Source organism: Dermochelys coriacea, chromosome 5 (assembly GCF_009764565.3).
Source record: "Dermochelys coriacea isolate rDerCor1 chromosome 5, rDerCor1.pri.v4, whole genome shotgun sequence".
Taxonomy (NCBI): Eukaryota; Metazoa; Chordata; order Testudines; family Dermochelyidae; genus Dermochelys; species Dermochelys coriacea.
The window spans coordinates 89,309,534-89,334,210 of NC_050072.1; the positions used below are offsets into that span (position 1 = coordinate 89,309,534).

At 39.1% G+C, this 24,677-nt stretch overlaps 1 protein-coding gene across 2 annotated transcripts in view; it reads right to left on the bottom strand.

The window, feature by feature from the left end:
- The window catches only part of LRRC2 (leucine rich repeat containing 2), a 110,886-nt gene that overhangs the window by 75,491 nt on the left and 10,718 nt on the right, over nt 1–24,677 (bottom strand). The window contains exon 1 of one of the 2 annotated variants that reach the window (XM_038403006.2): nt 4,631–4,782. The exons of the other annotated variant lie outside the window; for it this stretch is intronic. The gene's annotated coding sequence lies outside the window, so the exon portion shown is untranslated. Of the gene's footprint in view, nt 1–4,630; nt 4,783–24,677 lie in introns of those variants that run through there. 2 annotated transcript variants of the gene reach the window in all.

Below are 24,677 nucleotides of genomic sequence, written 5' to 3' on the forward strand. Positions count from 1 at the left end.
CAAGGGTATGATTTACAATAGCATCACCTCTGGAAAAAGGAATTCTGCATATGGGAGTCGATGGTAGCAGATAATCTTACCACTAGTAATTCACACTCACATATGGGCAATTTAGTGAGCCTTAATCAATATCCTCAAATGTAACACATTGGGCCAGATTCATCCCTGGTGTGTATCTATTGATTTCAGTAGAGTTCGATTAGGAACTAAGCTCATCCATTAACTATAATTCATGTCTATTGTAAAGAATGTTGTAAAATCTTTGCCTGCTGTTTAAGGGAATATGATACATTGCATACCAACTATTTTTCAAAGTAGTGTATATTATTTTTAAATAATTAAATTGGGGGTGAAATGTCCTCTTCTGGTATCAGGTGCTGAATTATTTTAAAGTACCATTATAAATGTGTAGCTCCAACATTATCTCATAGCTGCAGGCTATAGAAGTTGAATGTTGTTGTTCTCATATCTCATTCTTTCCGCTTTTGTTATTTTCACGTTTGTTTTCCAGACATAAAGGGATTGAAAATCAATTTTCTGTTTTACTTATTCTTCAGAAATTCAACTTAGGGCCCAGTCCTGCAAACTTGTACTCATGTGAGTACTTTTACAAACAAGTAGGCCCATTGAAGTCAACGGAAGTACTCATTTGAATAAATCTATTTGTGTATATAAGCATTGGCAGAATCAGGACCCAAAAGACCAAGAATAAAGAGATGGTATTTATGATTCGTTTTACTGAAATAAGTGTAGCATTTATGTACAACTCCATCATCAGGATGAGTATCTGCTAAATATCTGACATGCATGACAGCAGGCACACAGGCTGTGACTCGTACAGATTTTTTTTAAAAATCTATAATTGCCTATCCAATGTTCTAGGTGCTTATCCCATAAATAAAAAATTAGTATTAAGGTAACACCTAGAAACCCTACTTGAGAACTAGGATCCCACTGTGTTAGGTACTGTACAAATACAGAACCAAAGGACAGTCCCTGCCCCAAGAAGTTTACAATTTCACAGTTTCCTCCATAAACAAGGACTACACATAAATATATCTACCTCAGCCCACACGATCCTCACCAGCTTTAACCAAGAGAGAAAAAAGATGGCCATTGCAATGTGTTCAGAAGATTAATAAATCTGGGCCAGACAGACCAAGTGTGGAGGCAAGGGCCAGAACTGAGGACTCCTCACCAAGGCCTGCTCTACACTAGGAATTTAGCTAGGTCTCTCAGGGCCATAAAAAATCCTGGTGTAGATAGTGCTTCCATCAGCCTAGTTATTGCCTCCTTGGGAGGTGGATTACCTTTGCTGACAGGAGAAGCCGTCCCATAAGTGCGCCAATGTAGCATTTTCAGTTTAAACATACCCTGAGAATGCCCTGCCAGCAGCTCCCTCTCATTTATACTGAGGGAACTCCAGCTAAAGCACTTTGGTTAAACTCACCTGTGGAAGTACATCATGGGAAGAGTGGCGATATCTGAGGTAACCCTGACCCAAACAACTTAAGACTTTATAAGTTAAAACTAACACTGTGAATTCCACTCAGAAGCTCCATGAAAACCAGTGCAGATCACAGAGCATGTGTTCCAAATGTGCAGTTTCTCTTAACAAACAGGCTGCAGCATCCTGCTTTAGCTTCTGAATGGTACCAAATCATAGCCCTTTGTTGAGCACAACCCATTTATCTAATTTTTAAGCAATGAAAGCATGGGTAATTGTGGCAAGAGCCACACTGTAGAGATAAATCATACTCATCTTGCCTGGTGGATATGGAAGAAAGAATTTTTGGGCAGCCATTACTTAGGATTCCAGGAGTAAAAAGGTCTACCAACTCTTCCATCTGCCTCTCCCAGCCCACCATCATTACTTCTGTCTTGTTGGGAGTGAACTGTAGCCAGCAAGCTCTCATCCAAGCCCCCAGTTCATTTAAGCACCTATTTATATAGTGGCCTACCTGTGTATAGCACCTTACAATTTACTTTCTTCTGAGCACAGTTCTTACTGATGGATGTCATGTGACTATACTGTAGTAACAATACATTAAAAAAAGAAAAGACCATAATAAAAGCCATATTATAAAAGTGGCCATTTAATAATAAAGTTGATATAAGTCACTTAGATATTTCTTCCTTTAACTTTTCCATTAAAGATCAAGTTAATGCTATTTTAAGCATCAACAATAACAAAAACGTGCAGATAACAGGTATGCAAAAACTGAGCTTGTCTCCTGTATTGTTTTCTATGTACATATTTCTAGATTGCCTATCACTGTAGCACAATTACTTAATCAGTTCAAATTCTACTCTTAGTTAAATAAACTGATCTCATAAATGAGATTCCCCATTATCATTTATCTCTTCGCACCTTGATTCTGAGACAGTTTCTCACTGGGTTATTCATTAATTAGGTCTTTTAATCATGGATTAATTAGCAGTTGAATTACAGTATTCCTTATACGTGTCAACTCTTGTAGCACTAATGTGTTTGTCATCAAGTATGATAGATGTTACATTTGCAAGGGGATTTATTACAGATGTATTTCCCCAGCACCTCAGTGAACAGACAACTATCTATTCAGTGAAGTGATTCTTTCTCCTACAGTGGAGGCAAAAAAACATTTTGCTGATGTTTGTGGTATATTTTCTTCCTTTTATTTACTGGACTTCACTGAGGAGCTGACTAATTTTCATAAATATTTTAAAAGACCTGCCATATTTAAAATGAAGCTGAATTTGGGGACATGTCTATGTGAAAGGGAAAACAAACTGAAATTAAAAAATAAAGCAAAATATTTTTAATGAGAGATTCATATAGGTTCTTTGCTACAAAGAATCTCTACAGTATCTCTGTTAATTAAAAACAGGAAAATTAAGGGCCCACTTACCTCAGGGCTATTTTATGTCACCAGTTTTTAAGCAGAACGCCCCATTGACTTAGCCCCCGGTTGACTTAAAGACTACAGACTTGATTCTCAGGTCTAGCTAAGTACCACATGGTATAGGACCCTCATAGTTTTAAACTACCTTTATCCTTTCCATATTCCAGAGTCTTCCAGAGGAAAGTTTAGCCTCCTTCAGAGAATATAGCATCCTAAGGCTTGCTCTAAACTCAGTTGCCCATGGAGCCATTGTGTCCCTTCATTTTAGCCACGCCTTCTTCTGCACTAGTCACATTCCCTTCACAGGGATCTATGAAAGGGGATGTCAGCAAGCCATTCTGCTAGTGTTCTGCATCGTTCCCTTACATGAGAGGTATTCCCCAGCCAGTTTAAGATCCTTTTATGTTGCAGAAACAGAGTAAAATGCCTATGTGCAAACAGTGAATCAGGCTCCACATCTGCCCCAGTTACTGCACTTGGAAGGAACACTTCAACTATTGGTCTCAAAATCATGGGAGCCAGGGGCAATGTGCTCTTGCCAGCTCAGTTCCTTCACACTCTGATGCCATGTTGATGAGTGCAGTATAATAAATTAGGATACACCAATTAGATAGGTTAGAAGGAGGGCTGCTCTAAATTACTCCTGCTCCAGTGACTAAATTATGCCAACAAGAGTTGTCACCTCAGGACCACTCTACTGGCTGAGGAGCTCTGGAGGACAGCACACTCCAGCTCTGCCTCCTCCTGATCACTGTCATGTTCTCAGCCTTCCCAAGAATGCCCCCTACATGCCTTGTTACGTAGGGACCAGGTGGCACAGAGCTGGTGACACCAGATTTACACCCCCCAGGGATTCATTTTCCATCAGGGCAGTCCTCAGCTTCCCCATTAAAGCAGTTCTCTATCTCCTTTGTGCTATCAGAGAGGTGCATAGGGGATGGAGCCAACACCCAGGATCTGACCCTTTGTGCACTGGGTGCTATCACACATAACTGATCTACTCAAAGATGCTGAGTTAGTTGCTTTAGAGGTTCACACAGTCCATGCTCACAGTTTTTGGGGTGTGGGCATGTTCAGTACCATTTTAGCCTACAGTAAGGAACACATGCCCTCATATCACAGCGATGGACACCACACAAATACTTTTACTAAAGACAACAACTATGTTTAACTTAAAATGGTATTTTTGTTCACAAAGATCTATTAGCTGTTACCAGTGCTAGATTAGGTGTAACTGGCCTTCAGAGGCTGAAGTTCTATAACTTTTTTTTTCTACTGTAAATTTTGACAGCCAGTGAAATAAATGACCAATCTCTCCAACCATTTATTTTATTGAAAATCATTTTCACACCAAGATATGTCCTTGAGATGTAATAGCAAAGGTTTATTACAGTGCAGACATGGAGAGAGCAAATATCTGGAGTCATAAGCATTGTGTGTGTATAATACAACACACTGGGTTGAATTTGTCCCATGTGTAAATCTGTTGAAATCAGTGGACTTACATGGGGGTGAATTTGGCCAGCTATCTTTAAAGTATAAAACATATACATTGCTTAGGATGTAATATGCTGCATCTCCATTATCTTTCTCATATATATATATATATATATATATATATCTTTCTCTTTTGCAGCTCATTAGAAGCAACAAAGACCTGATGACAATTGCTCCTTCCTGCTTCCCACCCTGACCCCATGAATCCAAAGAAACTGTAAATTGTAATCAGCAAAATTACCACTTACCTACAACTAAAAGAACACAAGTCTCCAGAGCTCCTGGGTATGCACTATGGTTAGTTAATTGGGGACTCTGAGGTTGTTTACAGCAGCAACGTAGTTCATGGTGAGACAGATCTGTTTGAACCCCACAGCTGACTAGCCTTCCACATGCACTAATATGCTATATTTGTACAGTGATAACATGATCTGTGGTCTGAGAACAGAGACATGTGCAAGATAAAATATCTATGCTGCATGACTCAACAGTATGAGAAACAGCAGTGTTAATAGAATAGCATCTTACTTGACCTATGGAAAAGTGAGAAAGCTAACATTACTGGGAACTGTAACATACAGTTATTTAAGCCACACACAGGTGCCTGTGTACTTTTCCACTTGAAAATGGCATGGGTAATCCATACTTGAAATTAGTTAAACAGTTTTCTATTGTTATTGTAAAATCCTTGCAATTAACATAATTTTTATAGACTAGAAACCTGTTAATACAAGGAAATAAAAAGAGAAAGGGATCTGGAAATCCTCCTCAAAGGTGAAGACAATTAATACTACCCCCACCCCCTCTATTTCAGGTCCCTTTAGAAGTTTTATTAAACTGTAGGTAAAAGCTGTTTGCTGTAACTCTGGTTATAAGGTTAATTTTAGAATAACCCATCTAAAAATGCTTCTGTTTTGATTATATTCTCTCTAGTTCAAATCTAAAGAGATCAGATGTTGGGTTACAATAGGTGGAAGAGCAAACATCAATTCCTAATCTAAACCACCATAAATTTCAGGGTGGCTGTTTTCAGATTTAAATTCTTAGATTCAAACCCACTCCAGTTGTTTTAGTTCTGAGCTGGATCCAGAACCAGAAAAAAAGTTTTAACTCTTTGTGATCTGACATGACCAATATCTCTTGAGAACTGTTCTTGTGAGATTTTATCCCCAGATGGTGACCATCTGATTCTGTGAGTAACTAATCTTTTGTGAGCTCCACTATTTAGGGACAAAGTCTTACGAGAACAAACATTGAGGGAGTTCATAACCCAAAGTCAAATCCTAGCCCTGATTAGGCTTTGAAACTAAACCTGAATCCCAGTTTATTTGCTAGGTAATCTGCTTTGATCTGTTTGCTATCCCTTATAATCACTTAAAATTGGTCTTTTGTAGTTAATAAACATGTTTTTGCTTTATCTAAAGCAGTGAGTTGGAGTGAAGTGTGTGGGAATCATAATTCATGGGCAAATGCTGTTGCATATTCCTCTCCACATTGAGGGAGAGGGTGAATTTTATGAGCGTATGCTATAGAGTTCCTTCTGCAGAGGAAGACGGTATAATTTGGGGTTTATACTCCAGAGGAGGTACGTGCCTGAGGAGCTGGGAGTTGCCTTAGCTATAGCCTTCCTATGCAGGAGCTGGTCTGAGAGCGTACATGTAACTGCAGCTGGGTGTGTCCCTACCTGTATGTACGCTGGTGAAAGTGCAGGCTGGATGGCTGTGCAGCTTGTCACAGCAGTACAGTGTGAGAGGGAGCCTCGGCTGGTGGGTCAAGGGACTCAGTAGTACCCAGTTCCAGGTGGCACCTCGGGGAGAATCTGTCACAGTGGACTCCAGTGTTCTAGCTGTCACAAGTCACAGCAGCCTGGAGGAAACCTCCTATTCCCCCTCAAGCTTGGATGTGCCAAGACATACCTGAGAATCTAGTGCTGTATGTTTGCCAGTAGAAATGTAACCAGAAGCATTTCTATTTCTGTTTGTCTACACTGCTGATTTTTTCTTACCTACATCTGTACAATAACTATGGTGACTTCTGTCCAATTTGGAGGAAAATTCCTAGAAAAATACCCTTTTTTTCTTCTTCTCCTTATGAAAGTGTTCATAGTAGCAGCCGTGTTAGTCTGTATTCGCAAAAAGAAAAGGAGTACTTGTGGCACCTTAGAGACTAACAAATTTATTAGAGCATAAGCTTTTGTGAGCTACTCACGAAAGCTTATGCTCTAATAAATTTGTTAGTCTCTAAGGTGCCACAAGTACTCCTTTTCTTTTTATGAAAGTGTGTGTGTGTGTGTGTGTCTCACACACACACACACACACACACATTTTCACTCTATGAGTGCACTGGTCAATTTCATTTATAGGGAATTCTGCTATGGGACTTTCTATGTTTGATGATGCCAGCCTTTTCTCTATCCACATTTTTATATCTCTGTGCTGGTGTCCCATTTATTTATTTTTTTAAAAAATATATATTGGCTGAAATTGTCAGGAGGAGGAAATACATTTTTAATCAAAAATGGTTTTTCAACCAAAAGGAAAATGTTGCAGAATTTTGTAGGATTTTTAATGATTTTACATCAAAAAATGGGAAATCAAAAAAACTATTCTGAAAAAAATGTTTAGTTTTTGGTAAAATAAAATATTCTTGATTTGGTTTTTGAAACCTAAAAGATTGATTACAGTTTTTGAAAACCAAACTCTTTGATTTGATTTCAGTTTTTCATTTAAAAGAAACCAAAAGAATTTCATGAGGAATTAAAAAAAATGAAAAAAGAAAATAAATTGACATTTTTCGACCAGCTATATGCATTATTCTTCAGCCTCAGCAATTGTAAGTATTAATTACAGCAGCTGGGCCTGATTCTTATTTCATTTATTAGTTTTACTTCACTATAACTTCACTGACTTCAGTGAAACCACTCCTAATTTATACCAGTGAGAGAGGAGAATCAAGTCCATGAACTGCAGGACTAAAAATGGAGTTTTGCCTTTAGTCCTGAAAAAGTGAAGATCTAATTGTAATTACAGTGTCATTATGTGTTTGCACAGTATTATTAATTAATAATAATAAATTGCCTGATTCTTGACTTGTTTCAGGTCCGCCAACTGCTATTCATTCAGCTGTTAATGTTGCCTAGGCATTGGGAAAGGCATTGTTTATGTTTGCTATAATGAGATGTAGAGCTGGGACTCAGAAATAGACAGCTGACACTTCAAGTTATGTTGCCTCCCCAGCTGCAACAATTGATTCATATAGATGTTGAATAAATTGAGAAAGAGGATTGTACCTCCAAAGGAGAAGGTGTAAGTGAGGAACTGTAGACCACTACAACCCCCTGGTTTCAGTTCGAGGAAGGATTTGGACCATTTCAGGGAGTTGTAGGAAATGTCTGTAGAGATAAATAAATAATAATAATACCTAGCTCTTACACAACAATTTTCCAGAGTAAAAGCACTTTACAAAGGAGGTCAGTGTCTGTATAATGGGTATTTAAATCTTCAAACTAACTGTAGTTTGACAACTAATAATACAACCTGATCCACATCATATCTGAAAAAGTCTGTACTGAGTATTCAGTTCCCAAAGCTGTTTCCAAAAATAGATTGTTCAACCATGTCCAGTTGCTTCTTTGGTTTCACAGAGCCAGATAAACCATTAAGAATTAAGACACAGATCAAGGGAGTTCAAAGAACCCATCTTTTTACTTTCATTCTGCTTAGAACACATGCACAACTTCCAATTACTATATCTGAACACTACCTCCTAGCCTATTATTTTGTATAAAACATCATGAGTGGCTACAATTAACTCAGGAACAAATAACCCAATCTATTGAGTAAACAATATTAAACACTAACTGCATAGACATAACAGTTCTCCTGCTCTCTCTCCCTCACTTGTTCAGATATGAAGTAATAAAGTTCTGCAAATATTCCATTTGCTAACAATCTCTAGAAACCTCTGAGATGAAGGGTCAACCCCTGAATGATATGGGATCCAGATTCTCCCAGTGCAGTTCTACCACTGGTAGAAATAGAGAGAACATTAGGGTAGACAATGCACTGGTGTTTTTACCACCTTGTCATTGAATCCTGCTCAGAACAGATCTATTCTAAACAGCACAATAGTTAAAACACCAGAGAATTTCAGTGCCCTTCTATACCAGAGCTTGCCATTGTTGCCACCTCCAGTAAAGATGCATCAGTAAAAGACTTTCTCAGAACTCTTAGGGTAGGCAATGCTTTAGTGCAACAGTGTGGCAAACAACAGGTCCTTGGAGATACACTTCCCACAAATGTCTAGCAGAAGCTATTCCCCATGAGAATGGCCCAGTGTCAGACTGAAGAAAAGATGGAATTAGCTGTGTAGATTTTCCAATCACTAAAGAAGCTGTGCAGTGCTTAACCAAGACTCAGTGTTGACAAGAATACTTGGCCACCGAAATTATTTCTGCTTGTTGCTTTATTTCACAGCATTCATATGGCCTTCAAGAGCCATCTGTACTTGCCAGAGCTGCGGAGTGACACTACAGTATCCACAAGTCCCACTACAAATCATTCCAATAGGACAGCTCATTACTTATTTGAAAGAAAGGTATCAATGCCCTGCTGACCTTGTGAAGTTGGCCCTTCCTGATATAGTCTGAAAGGGTACTGAGGAACGGGGTGAACTTTTAATTCCTGGCTTAGCTGCACCAATGAGACAGATGCTCTAAAATGTGTCTGGAGCATCCAAGCTAAGACATGATTAGTATTTCCAGTTCTCAAGGGTTCTTAGAGTAAGCAATTCTCAGAAGCCCACAAGAGAATGAGAGAAAAAGTTGATCCCCAATACTATTAAAAAAAGAAAAGGAGTACTTGTGGCACCTTAGAGACTAACAAATTTATCTGAGCATAAGCTTTCGTGAGCTATAGCTCACTTCATCGGATGCATTTGGTGGAAAATACAGCTGTAGCTCACGAAAGCTTATGCTCAAATAAATTTGTTAGTCTCTAAGGTGCCACAAGTACTCTGTTTCTTTTTGCGAATAAAGACTAACACGGCTGCTACTCTGAAATACTATTAAAGAGTATCAGAAGTCATTTTGGTTTGTGGAGGCTATTCTTTTGGAGATGACATGTCCATAGATAAATTTGCAATAACCCGCAAATTACCAGCAAAAACCTGCTAAGAGTTCCTGCAGGATTTTGCTAATGTTTTAAGGGAGACTCACAGCATTTTAATGGAGATTTCTGCAAGATACTTGAACATTTTCCAAATCTTTTTGAAGGAAGAACAATGCTATGACTGCACAAGTCTTGTATGGGAGGTAGCTAACAAAGCTATAAAGAACACAAAGCACTATAGAAATAATAATAATAATAATAATAATATTGTTAATGCCTGATAATTGCAGATGAGTGCAGACGTAAATCCAGAGCAAAGCCCCACACTCAATCTCAAGGCCCCTTTCTTAGAACTGCTTTCACTGACACTTGATGGTAACTGACTAACCTCACTTAAGAGGTGTTCTCTGAGCTGAGTAATGGGAATGTTATCAGTCAATGGAACTCTTATTTGATTTCATTATGCAACAAACCAAACATGCAGCAGGCCCCTGGTGTAATACTGATTTGTTATGTCTTATTTGTTCACCAATCACTGCTCACAACTCTGGTGGTACTTGAAATAGGAGGGCATTTTGGTAGAAGCCAAAATCAACTGATATCCTCAACAGAGGCAGCAGTACAGTGAGTGAAATGCAGCTCGCCTTCTGTCCATATCAAAACATGGAAAAAACAGAACCTTCTTCCAGGAGTTCACATCATCATCAAGGCCTAATGCAATGAGATCAATAGATAGGAACCTGTTGTTTTCAAAGTAAGGCTAAAAATAGAAGCAGCGCAGTTATCCTTCTCACTAATTTTCTGTCAAGAGAACATGAGTGCTATGAAGAGGAAATAGACCATTGGCTTATCTACTCCACACCAACATCCTACCATTGGCAGCCTGTTCAGAGATTAGGTTTGATGGGAAGAAACGACACAATGAAGAGTACATCCTACCATTCATCCCCAAAAGTGATCAGCTTATGCTCTGGAGCATTGCATTTTAACAAACAACAGCAATTCAGAGGAATGATTCCAAACCTGCTCAGAGGCAGCACACAGACAAGGACAGACTACTGTAACAGGAGTGGGTGTAGTAACAATGGAACAAACAGCACCATCTACTGACTAAACTATATTAATACCTACTTAATTCACATACATAACAATTTTCAGAGTAGCAGCCGTGTTAGTCTGTATTCGCAAAAAGAAAAGGAGTACTTGTGGCACCTTAGAGACTAACAAATTTATTAGAGCATAAGCTTTCGTGAGCTACAGCTCACTTCATCGGATGCATTGGGAATGGATGAGTCATTACACAAAGTAAAACTATTTCCCCATGTTATTTCTCCCCCCCCACCCCACCCCCACTGTTCCTCAGATATTCTTGTTAACTGCTGGAATTAGCCTACCTTGCTTGTCACCATGAAAGGTTTTTCTCCTTTCCCCCCCTGCTGCTGGTGATGGCTTATCTTAAGTGATCACTCTCCTTACAGTGTGTATGTTAAACCCATTGTTTCATGTTCTCTGTGTGTGTATATAAATCTCCCCTCTGTTTTTTCCACCAAATGCATCCGATGAAGTGGGCTGTAGCTCACGAAAGCTTATGCTCTAATAAATTTGTTAGTCTCTAAGGTGCCACAAGTACTCCTTTTCTTTATACATAACAATAAGCACCAAATATGATCCCTTCTACCTTCAACAATATTGTCATGCTATGAAGAAAACAAACATCCAATTTCTCTCTCTCGCTCTCTCTCTCTCACACACACACAAACACACATACAGCAAAGGATCCCTTTTCCAGTACATGCTGAGTTGTGCAATGGGAATGTGGAAATGTCGTATGGATGGATGATGGCTTCTATGCCGTAGTTGCACATATCTGGTACACAGGTGTTTGTATTAGCATTCCACTTAGGGCATATTTACACTACAAGCACTACAGCTGTAGAGCTGCAGTTACGCCACTCTAGCTCTGTAGTGTAGACACTTGCTACAGTGACTGAAGGTGTTTTTCCATCATAGTAAATGCACCCTCTCAAGAGGCAGTAGCTAGATTGACAGAAGAATTCTTCTGTCAAATTAGCAATTGCCTACATTGGAGTTTAGGTCAGCTTACCTACATCACTCAGGGGTGTGAATTTTTCTACAACCCTGTGCAACATAGCTAGGGTAACCTATTTAAGGTGTAGACCAGGCCTTAGTCAGCAGCATTCTGGATGGGACTAAAATGGAGAAGGATCACTCCCAGAATGAAAAAGAGGAGTTGTCTATGTCCGCTAATTCATGAGCAATACTATTTTTTTTTTAAGTGCTGGGGTACTACTGAGCTAAAGAACTCTCCATTATTCAATCCTTGATATCCAGTCAGGTCTATCCATTGTCTTTTGATAAGTCCAACATACCTTTCAGTAAGTATATGTAGACATGCCATGACATGAATTATTTTACACAAGAGACAAGGAAAGATAAGAAAAGAGGGGTCAGGTGTTGTGGTGTCTAAAAGGCAAGGACAATAAGTGTGAACTTCATGCAGTGGAGAAATGGGGTCACTGAGGAATTCAAAAAGAGAGACAAGGAAAATGATGTTAGCTTTTTGTAAGGACTGAAGTGATCATAGGTGCCAGGAAGCCAGAGAGGAAGAGCTTACACTGATATCAGGAACCAAACACCTCCTATTAGTGCCAGATACCTCACAAATCTTGTTTCCACTAGGAACTAATGATAACTAACATGAGATAAAATCCTAGCAAAGCAAGGCATTTGTAGTTTTAACATAGATTAGCAAATTGAGGTAAAACAGTGGTTCTCAACCAGGGGAACACATACCCCTGGAGGTACACAGAGGTCTTCCAGGGTGAGGGGTACATCAACATCCAGATATTTGCCTGGTTTTACAACAGGCTACATAAAAAGCATGAGCAAAGTCAGTACAAACTGAAAGTTCATACAATAACTTTTTTATACTGCTCTATATACTATACACTGAAATGTAAGTATAATATTTATATTCCAATTGATTTATTTTATAATTATATGGTAAAAATGAAAAAGTAAGCAATTGTTCAGTAATAGTGTGCTGTGACACTTGTGTTTTTATAAAAACAAAAGGAGTACTTGTGGCACCTTAGAGACTAACAAATTTATTAGAGCATAAGCTTTCGTGAGCTACAGCTTACTTCATTGCTCACGAAAGCTTATGCTCTAATAAATTTGTTAGTCTCTAAGGTGCCACAAGTACTCCTTTTCTTTTTGCGAATACAGACTAACATGGCTGCTACTCTGAAACTTGTGTTTTTATGTTTGATTTTGTAAGCATGTAGATTTTAAGTAGGTGAAACTTAGGGGTACACAAGACAAATCAGACTCCTGAAAAGGGCACAGTAGTCTGGAAAGGTTGAGAGTCACTGGGGTAAATCATAGGCACCCCATAGTCTTTACCTCAGTCTGCCCACACATGAAAGCTGCAAACTGCCTGGTCTTCACTAGAATTTTCCAGTGTGTCAGCTACCATGCAGCCAAGCTTTTTTTCCTAATGAATATGCACCTACAGCTCCATTTAAAACCATGTGAAGTCACACACAAAGTAAGGCACAACATAGTTAAAGTCACTGAACACACTAAGACAAATTTATCCCTGGCGTAACTTTATTGGCCTCAGTGATAAATCTGGCCCAACAGTTTTTAAAAACTAGGTTGTGATTTGTTTTGCTGTGTATTGTTGCCTGTAAGTCTCACCATAGGGCAGCAAGTTCCCCCAGGGCAGTATTTGTACTTTTGCCAAATTGTTGATCATAACTTTATAAAGTAGAGAGCAACAAGGGAAAAGAAAAGTTTTAATCCAGACCTATAAAAACTGTGAACAGAAGAACAAGCAGTATTCATTTCTTGGGAATGAACCTAATCCTCTCCCATTGGGAATACAGTATATCCAAATAAAAACAGCAAAAAAGTTTAGTGTGTAAATTCTCATCTCAGTGTCATCTTGTGTATTAGATTTAAAGTTAGTTGACATTTCCATGACCTAATAAATGTGTCAGCAAGTGCTCAGGTAAATATGGTGCAGATAAAAGGATTGGCAGACAAAGTGTCCATGTGAAAAGGAAGAAGTTTGCCCAAATGAACATTTCAAGGTAATAAAACTGGATTTGGAGTTGTAAAGAAAAAAAGATTAGTAAATTTTGCTTGGGTTCAGGTTTCACAGGAAAAGATTCACCATAGTTCTAGTGCTACCAGAGCCCAGTTAGTGATGTAGTCCTTCTTTCTCTGCCGTACATATTGTCCCATACTACCGGCAGAGAGAAGAAAGAAATGTACAACAAAGCAGCATGGGAGCTGGCAGCATCAACCTCCAAGAGGCAGTACCTGAGGTCTCCACACCACTATTAACATCAAATCACAACTGCAAAGGACATTTAAAGGAAGGAAAATCAATGTACTCATGTGAGGCTTAGGGTTGGATTTGTTGTTTTGGTTTTTTTTTAATGTTTTGTGATAGTTTGTAATTTGTGGGAGGAGGAGGACAAAAAGAGAGTAGGACCAAGAATGAGAAAGGAGGGGTAGAGGTGGTTAAAATTGAATTTTAATGTTATGACCATTCATAACATGCAATGTATTGACATTAGTGTTGAGAGGGTAATTCACTCTGAAATGGTCAATGTTTTGTTCTGTACATGATTCATGGAGCCAATTAACAAGCGTTGGACACCATGAAAACAAATATAGAGCAGCAAACAGAGTATCATCCCTGGCATAAGCCTACACATTCCCCATTCTCCTAGTAGCTCACCAAAGAGAAAATTTCTCATTATAAGTACAAGTTTAAGCAGCTGGGCTTTGTATCAGCGTCAACAGTAAATACTAAAGATGCTCTAACCATTACATATATTATCTTTTGTTCTGTCGAGCAAACATGACAAGTGGGGCAGTGGTAATTACAAAAGGTAATTACAGGTGGAGACAATGCAACTCATCACACAAGATGATGAATTATATGGAAGAATGAAGAAGCCATGTGCAAAGAACTAATAATTTCTGGCTTCCAATATGCACAGATTAAACAATACGTTTAAAATAATTAACCTGGAGGAATGTAATGTTTTAAAAAAAATATCAGTTACTAAGTATATAATTTGTTGAAATGAGTTGTCCCATTAGAACCAGTATTCATTGTTTAGATTTGGAAAGGACGTTTTAATAAGTCAAACCATCAGCACAATTTTAATGACATTGTTACAGATTTATAAATAACTGTATCCTGGTAAATGTCTAAAGTTAAGAGTTTTTATGATGGCAGAATGGCCTCATGGTTAGAGCTGGTCAGAAAATTTCAAGAAGTTAAAAATGAACAAAGAATGAAAATAATTTTCAATGGAAAATGTTTCCATTTTTTAAACTAGCTCTACTGATAATTACTGCTAACCTGCAAACAGGCAGCAGGGGAATCAGAACTAAAGATATTTAGCTCCAAAAAAATCACAGGCTTGTAGAAGTGAGCTGTAGCTCACGAAAGCTTATGCTCTAATAAATTTGTTAGTCTCTAAGGTGCCACAAGTACTCCTTTTCTTTTTGAAGAAAGAATATTTGCAGCATTAAAGAAGGTTTACATCTTTGTGGGCCAGGCACTAGCAGATTCAAAAACTTATGGGGAGGTGTATTTTTTCATAGCTAAGAGCTATATATAGCCTTTAGGTGCAGCTCTGAGTAAGGAAGAATGGTCTAGTGGCTAGGACACTAATCTGGGACTTAGGAGACGAGGATTCAGTTCCCTCTTCTACTACAGACTTCCTGATGCCTTCTCTACACTACAGGGGAAATTCGACCTAAGCTACACAATTTGAGTTACATGAATAGCATAACTCAAATTGACGTAGCTTAGATCTACTTATTGCGGGGTCCACACTGTGCAATGTTGATGGGAGACACTCTCCTGTCAACTCCCCTTACTCTTGTCGATCCGGTGGAGTACAGGAGTCGGCAGGAGAGCAATCTGCAATCAATTTAGCGGATCTTCACTAGACCTGCTAAGTTGACTACCGAGGAATCGATCACTGCTCACTGATCCACCAGTAAGTGTAGACAAGCCCTGAGTGACCTTGCCCAAGGTCACTCAATGTTGCTATGCCTAAGTTCCTCATCTGTAAAATGGGGATAGTAGCATTTTCCTACCTCATAGGGTTATTATGAGGATACATTAATTAAAGCTTGTGAAATGCTCAGATATTACAGTAATGAGGATCATAAAAATACCACCAACAATAAGAGATAGTGTCTAAGCTGCCAGTAGTCATACCATTTGTCTGAGGGACAATTCCTTCCCTGTTTGTCCGTTGCTTTAGGTGGATAGTAATTTGCGGTGGCTAGTGCATGGGATGGAAGGCCACAACCAAGGTTCTCCCATTCCCTCCTGTTTCTCACCCAGCTGTTCTGGGGGTGGGGGTGGGGGCTGATGTCTGCATAGTGCCAACTTACACCTGTGTACTGTGACCCAAGGTCTGGGTTCTTACTCCCCTATATGGGTGTGTAGTCTGTCAAAATCTAGTCCTTTGTGAACACAGTTGGCTGTTTGCTTAATTTTAATTTCCTTTTAAGAATATTCAAGACAAAAAAAATCACAAGAGGAAAAAAGTTGTAAAAACTGTCACAATAAGCATCATTTGTTGTGCCTACATTCCTAGCATTTCCTGATTGCTACCACCCACATCCTCTGGAATTCTGCCTTTTTCACTATGCAATCCAGCATAGATTCATAGATTCATAGATACTAAGGTCAGAAGGGACCATTCTGATCATCTAGTCCGACCTCCTGCACAGCGCAGGCCACAGAATCTCACCCACCCACTCCTATGAAAAACCTCACCCATGTCTGAGCTATTGAAGTCCTTAAATCATGGTTCAAAGACTTCAAGGAGCAGAGAAGCCTCCCTCAAGCATCATTTACTACACATTTTCCAGCCTGTCCTCTGAGGGTTCATATGTACTTTCAGTTACACTAGAGCAAATTCAATGTAAATCTACTCCAGATTTACTCCTCTCCTTTCTTTCTACTTCCCTATTCAGGGTCAGTGACTTTTATAGCTTTCTTCCAAAAAACTCATGATTGTACATGTGGCTATCATGCAAATTGTTCTCTCAGGTTCACTTATATCCAGTTCATGTATCAAGTCACTGACCTCCCCGTTGGTCATCTTCCATCCACAATCATTTCAAGGGCCATGTTACCAATATAACTCTCAGATGTCTGTTGGACATGTCTATAGCAATGTAGCCTAGCTTCCCTCAACTTCCCTGTCTTCAACTGGGGCAACCCACATTAAGCCTCTCACAACCTCACTTCATTTCCTGTCACAAAGTGTCCAACCATTTCATCATCTCAATATCTTCATTTCCCTGGTGGAAAGAATACTGATTTATTTTCTTGTGGCTGGCCAAGTCTCTGTTCTATGCACTAGGATGGGTCAAATTACAGTTGTATACACTCTACCTTTTAACTTTATTGTCATCTTTTTATCACAGAGAACTGGGGTCAACTCCCACCAAGCAGCTTTGGTACATTGGCAGGCATCACTTTGGAGACCACCATTGTCAGCAACCATTCATCCTAGGTATTTCAATTCTTTCTCTCTTTTAAGCTTTCAGCCTGTAATATCTTTTATGATTGGTCCTCCTCTCACAGTTATCATAGCCTCAGTCTTACCAACATCAACTTTAAGTCCTGCCTGCTCCAAACTGTGCTGCTACTGTTCAAAGCTGGATTCCAGGGTCTCACAATCTTCTGCACATATCACTAAGTCATCAGAAAACAGAATATTCTTAGGCAGCCACCTTCATATATTTTCACTTATCCATCTAAGATAACTGCAAACAAAGAAGAGGCTCAACACTGGCCCCTGCTGCAGGTCATCATTATCTGGAAATTCTCTCCTGTAGCCCCATTTGGTTTGACTATGGCAGTCACTCCACCATAAATAAACTGGATAAGATGGACATATCCTTCCAGCATATCCCTCCATCACAGACTCCACCAAACCAATTCCCTTGATATAAAAATCATACACCTTCTCCAAGCCCGCTGTGACAGAGTGCTAGCCGTAGCAGCACCCTGATCACTGACATGCTGCAGCATGAAAAGGCTCCAGACTCAAGTGTGAGCAATTAAGTACTTTTTGGTGAGGGATTATGGGCATCTGGGTGGTAATTACTGGGCTAATGCTATATTTGGAAGGATATAAGTAGAAGGAACAGGAAGTAAGGGGGAGTTCAGAAGGTGAACTGTGGTGAGGAGAGAGACTGTGTAGAAACCTCTTCCTACACGCTGTGTGCATTATGTTCTGTGTGAAAAAGAAAAAAGGCATAAAAGGTAAGTGTGGTGAAAGGAAAACAGTCTCGGCAGGTTTATGTCTGTGAGGTGATGCACTGCTGCGGGAGCACTCTGTGACAAAGACCATGCCCTTTTCTCTAAACTTCTCCATTTGGATTTGTTGGACAAATATGGCATCAATTGTAATTCATCCCAGCATAAATCTATACTGACCCTTCTGAATTTCAATTGTTTTAAGCAGATGTATTTCAGTAATGTCCTCCCATACTTTTAGAGCATGTGACATCAGCTGAATTGGGCAATAACTAGCACACACAGTGTAATATCTCCTTTATGTTTAAAAATGAGCACTACAAAGCTTTTATGTATCAGAAGGGAAGCCATGTTAGTTTGTAACCACAAAAACAACGAGGAATCTGGTTGCACCTTAAAGATTAACACATTTATTTGGGCATAAGCTTTCATGCATCTGAAGAAGTGGGTTTTTTACCCATGAAAGCTTATGCCCAAATAAATGTGTTAGTCTTTAAGGTGCCACTGAACTCCTTGTTGTTTTTTCAAAGCTTTTATGCCATTCATCTGGCATTTTCTCTTTCTTAAGAATATCATTGAACAGTCTTGTAAAATACAAGAAAGACAAACTGGATGAAGTAATATCAGCTGGTGAGAGAGACAAGCTTTTGAGCCACACAGAGCTCTTCTTCAGATCTGTGAAAGGTACTGGAGCATCACAGCTAAAGGCAAGAAGGAACAGATTGTTTAGCATTAGTAGTTAGCACATATTCTATGGGACCATTCAAGGTGAAGTGGCCCATTAACACCTCTGCAGTCATAGGACAAAAAGGGGGGTTAGTGGGTTACACATTGTTGTAATAAGCCATAAATCCAGTGTTTCTGTTCAGTCCATGTTTTTTAGCGTCTAGCAGAGTTGTTAATTTAAGCTCCCAGACATCCCTTTCCAATGACCTCAGTACATCAACTGGTACTTTATCTGGCCCAGGTGCTTTCTCCTTTTTCATTTTCTTAAGTGCATCTATTCTAGAACCTCTTCCTCCTGTATTCAGTCTATCACTCCCCAGTTCCATTTACATGGTTTTAGGGCTTGTACACACTAGCACTTACTTCAGTATAACTTAAGTCACTCAGGAGTGTGGAAAAATCACCCCCCCCACACCCCGAGTGATTTAAATTCTGTTAACATAGCTGCTGCCACTCAGGGAGGTGGAGTAATTATGCCAATGGGAGACCTCTTTCCTGTCAGCATAGAACATCTGCACTAGCTGCGCTACAGCAGTGCAGCTAGATTGCTGGCTACAGCTGCCCGCAGTAGCAATTCTACTGTAAACTAGCCCTTAGTTCCTCCCTGGGGTTCACTTCATTCATCACTCTTTCAAAATAATTACTTCAGATTTTAGTGATTGATTGACCATTCATTTGCAATATCCCATGTTCATTTCTAATATGAGCAAACTCATTCACATCCCTTGTCTTCTGTGTTTCCTTACCTAGTTTGTAGATAGTTAGCTCCCTCATGTTCTAGTCAGTTATATAGCTTGCCACAGGTCACATTTTTAGCTGTTGCAACTCTTCTTTTGGCCTCATTTTTTGACTCCATATTCATCATTTTATCACTGCTCAAGCCACTGGCCTGCCACTTATTAAAAGTTACCTTGTTCTTCTTAACAGATTATTTAACTTGAGGAGTCTACCACCAATGCTCCCTTCTTACCCTTTTTGGCACTGATTTCCCCACTTCTAGGACTTCCTGTGCTATTTCCAATATAGGTAACTTTAATTTGTACCAGTTTTTCTCTACACATCCCTGTGTGTAGTCAGGAAGTCTATGCAAACTACTTCTTACTTCAAGATTTTTTTTCACTCCCATCTTAAGTTTCCACCAGTTAGGCCTTTCCACTTCCCAGAAGTTCAGATGTTTCTGAGGCCTCTGCATTCTGAGGCCCATTAGAGTTATGTCCAGATTTACATCCTGGCAAAAAGAATCTGGCCAAAATAAGACATAGATTTGCAGAATGGCTGTGTAGTTCCCATGTCCCTGACTCATTGACTGCATTCTGTCAAACCTGCACACTTGATGAGGCAGGGATCCTCCAGAAAAATATTGGGTTAGATCCTCATCTAGTGTAAACTTGCATTGCTCCATTGACCTCAACAGAATAGTGCCAATTTACACCATCTGAAGACCTGGTTTAATTTCTGAATATGTAATTAAAGACTATGAATCAAATTCTCAACTGGTGTAATTCAGAATAGTGCCACTGAAGTCATTGGAACCACACCAATTTACACCAGCCAAGGATCCAACCCAAGGGGCCTCATTCTCATCTCAGTAGAAACTCCATCACGCTAACATCAATGAAATGAGAATCAACGCCCTTGTCTTCATAACTGCATGTAAAGTCCCTACCATGCTTTCAGCACTGTACAAATAATAAAAGGAGTACTTGTGGCACCTTAGAGACTAACAAATTTATTAGAGTTGCATTTGGAGAGGAAGATGATGTCTGTCTGTATCTGTGCGAGTTTTTTCATGAAGTTGACAGATTTCCACTCTATACGGCTAAATTCAGTGCCTTGCATAATCACAGGTTTCAGAGTAGCAGCCGTGTTAGTCTGTATTCGCAAAAAGAAAAGGAGTACTTGTGGCACCTTAGAGACTAACAAATTTATTAGAGTTGCATTTGGAGAGGAAGATGATGTCTGTCTGTATCTGTGCGAGTTTTTTCATGAAGTTGACAGATTTCCACTCTATACGGCTAAATTCAGTGCCTTGCATAATCACAGGTTTCAGAGTAGCAGCCGTGTTAGTCTGTATTCGCAAAAAGAAAAGGAGTACTTGTGGCACCTTAGAGACTAACAAATTTATTAGAGTTGCATTTGGAGAGGAAGATGATGTCTGTCTGTATCTGTGCGAGTTTTTTCATGAAGTTGACAGATTTCCACTCTATACGGCTAAATTCAGTGCCTTGCATAATCACAGGTTTCAGAGTAGCAGCCGTGAATACAGACTAACACGGCTGCTACTCTGAAACCTGTGATTATGCAAGGCACTGAATTTAGCCGTATAGAGTGGAAATCTGTCAACTTCATGAAAAAACTCGCACAGATACAGACAGACATCATCTTCCTCTCCAAATGCAACTCTAATAAATTTGTTAGTCTCTAAGGTGCCACAAGTACTCCTTTTCTTTTTGCGAATACAGACTAACACGGCTGCTACTCTGAAACCTGTACAAATAATACATCTGTTTCCCTTTGATCAGATTTTGGGACTAGCATTTGAGCTTACGGCCCTCTAGTGCTTGCAAACTAATTAAATGAAGCAAACCCATGAAAAACTATGAATTTGTCAAACCCAGTCCTTGCCTAAAGGTTTGCAATAATATTTGCCCAGTGGAAAACTGGGTTCATTTAAATACAAATCTCTTCAAACTTTATTGTTTACAAACCCACACAAATTGGTTCTCTTACAAAAAAATTCATTAATCCCTTTTTAGTCAAACTTGGAAGGTTCACCCAGCTCTAATGCTCAGGATATTTATGTGGAGGAGCTGATAACTACTATCACGGCTTCCTCATTTACTCTTCACTGGCAGCTTCACACTTCTTGCAGTTCTGAAAGCATTGATTTAAAATGGCCTGTAATGCTGCCAGTTCAATTTAACACCAAGAAACTAAAAGAAGAAAGGCGGGGAGGAACTATGCAAAGAAGTGCTACACAGCACCCTACAACTTGAAAATGTTTCCTCTACCAAGTTCTAGAAGAAATGAGGTTTGTACTCTGTTTATTTCTTTTTGTTTCATATCAAGACAGGGGAACAAAGAGACATTCCAGGATACATGTTAATGCCTAAAGCTAAATTTTAGTAAACCACAATTTATATCTAAATATGCAGGGCTATATTTTCAAAAGTTAACTTGAAAGTTATTTTACAAAATGCTCACAAAATTTTGCACGTGAGAAAAGAGTTGCTTAATTTTTTTCAAAGACCACACTACAGTAGGGAAATTTTTCAAAAATTCAGTTAGATTTGTTCTGAACAAGGCTAGATGATGCAATACTTAAAGTACTAAAACCAGTTATGCTCCATCGTTGTGAGCGCTCCCACCATTGCTAGCATTGGTGGACCTGGGCCATCATTAGTAACAGTATGAAACTTTGCAAAAATTTCCCAAGTGGAAGCAAGACTTCCAGCCCTGATTCTCCACTACCTTGCCCCTGTGTAGTCATTTACCAGTGCACAGTGAGCACGTAACTTAACAGCAAGTGAAACTAGTTGGGTGAGATAATATATTTTATTGGACCTACTTCTGTTGGTGAGCAAGACAAGCTTTTGAGCTTACACGGAGCTCTGTGACCAGACGAGCTGTATGTAAGCTCAGTGGCTTGTCTCTCACCAACAGAAGTTGGTCCAACAAAAGATATTACCTCACCCACCTTGTCTCTCTAATATCCTGAGCCCACCACAGCTACAACGCTGCATACAATAGTAGACGAGTCATATCCATTCACCTGAGGGGTCTGTCTGCTGGCCCTTCTAAAAGATATTGGGCCCAGCTCTGCTTACACAGGGGTAAATAACTCCACTCAAATCAATGGAGTTACATCAGTCTATAAGAATCATTGCAGAACCAGTGGAGACTGGAGAATTGGGGCAGTATTCATTGATAGCAACAAGCTCAGTTCTGTTGTCTGTTTAGATGAGCTCTAGTGGTGATATCAGTGTGTGGAGAAGAGGTAGACAGGTGATAATTGACTTTCAATTGTTTATTGATTGAGCTGTTACAGGGAAAAGCTGAAGTAACACCAACAGTTCTCTGCTTGTTTCGACCAGACAAAACAAAGAAAGTTGCTTCCAAGGTTCTCTGTGGATGATGGTCCTAGCCAGTAAATGAAGGTGCCTGTTAAGTTGTTGGTGGAATATACTGAAGTTATTTTTACAGCATTTGTCTCCTGAGACAGAAGGATAATGAGCAAGAGGGTCTCAACTAGGTTAGAAACATTGAGAACATCATCTTTGCAACAGTCTACTTTTTGACTGACTTTTTGTTATCTTAAAGAAAAAAAGGTTTTCTTTATTTTTTTTATTTGGCAGTAATTACTTAAGACTTACTTGAGAGCTGAAATTTTAATAACTGAATATTTACTTGCATTATGTGTTTTTTCCCTCCCTTCCTCACCCCCTTCTCTCAAACTGTGGTTTTGTTTCTTCTTTGCAACTAAGCTGAGTTCTCTATCTGCTTTAGATTGGTTTTCATTTTGGCTCTGTTCTCTGACACTGTTAAGCTGGAATTGGGAACTGGTAAGAGATTTATCTCATTGGTTGAATGACAAAAGGGGTCTTTAAAATATTACCTTTGATTCTTATACTATATAATGTATTTCTCTATATGCAAATTAAGAGCATGAAGAAAGGAACCCAAAGCACAGGACAAATCTGGCTGTTCTTGGAACTCAACTACCTCTGAGATATTTTGATTTTTCCCTGAAGACCATTAATGAAACAAATGGCTTTTCAGAGCTGCAATCTCGTGTACCTTTTATTGGTCTCACAGACAGTAAGTTAATGCATTATGTATAATTAGGAAAACTGCACCTGCACCCGTCTTTCTACCATATGAGTAGTGAGAAGAGTGCTGGGTGAATAATTCATAATGAATAACTAACTTGAAAATTACCTCTGCTCTGTTTTGCTAACTGTCTATGTGCATTCAAGTACTTATTAAAGACATTAAACAAATCTTGGTCTGTAGCCCATATCTGGGCATGGGCCACTTAAGTCACTATATAAGTTTCTATTCCCTGTGTTTCTATTCTTTAAAGTCACATTTATGATGTGAATGCTCATGGAAGGCGAACTTTCTTTGATTGTTCTCCAATAGCTAAGTAAAATCTAATGTTTCTGCAAACCTTTCTGCCTATAAACTCATTTACTAGGATGCCCTTGGAAAGCCTACAACAAAGGCATGATCACTGGCCAATGCAATTCCAGTGAGTAACCACTTGACAGTATTTGCCTAGGGCTAATTGAGGCTTTTTAAAAATCTTTTGTTCCAGACCCCAACTATTGAGATTGCTATGAATGCATCCTCTATTGGCTTAAGTTAAATCAAATGCATTTTAAATAGTGGGCGTAGGGTGGGAAATTAAATTTACTTGTTGCATCTTGAAAATATTTTGCTCTGCATTAGGCCATAGACTTGTTCTTGATGATGAAAAAGCATAAATAAATGAGTCTAATATAGTTTTTCCATAGTAGTCTTTAAAATTTCTGCAAGGCACTAATTTCTTATTTAATAAATCTCTTGACACTTCTTCCTTTAGCTGTAGCTTTAACTGAAAAGATACTCAAAGGCCTTCCCCATATCATTGCCAAATTATACTAGTCACATGCTAGTAAAGTTTTCCTGATCACTGTGGATTGGGATTATTTTACTAAAAACAACTTTGTCGACCTAGGTTCTTCCCCCCCTCTTTGACTTCAGTGTGTGGTAGACAATAACATGAGAAAATCATGGGACTGAAGGGCTGCCTTGGTTCCTAGTCTGTATTGGTACTAAGATAAAGATGTCCAAAACTCAAGTAACCTCTTGTTGAAGAGACACTTCTTCTAATTCTTTACAAAATACCTATTTCTCACTAAGAAAAGTTAGTCTCTAAGGTGCCACAAGTACTCCTTTTCTTTTTGCGAATACATACTAACACGGCTGCTACTCTGAAACCTATTTCTCACTGTCTGTCTAGTTCCATGTATTTCAGTGCAGGTGAAAGGGATCCCCATTTATAGCTGTCCAATGCTGATAGGCATGCAAATAAGTATAATTTATTTTTTCAAAACCCCAGGCAAGAAGTTAAATAGACAC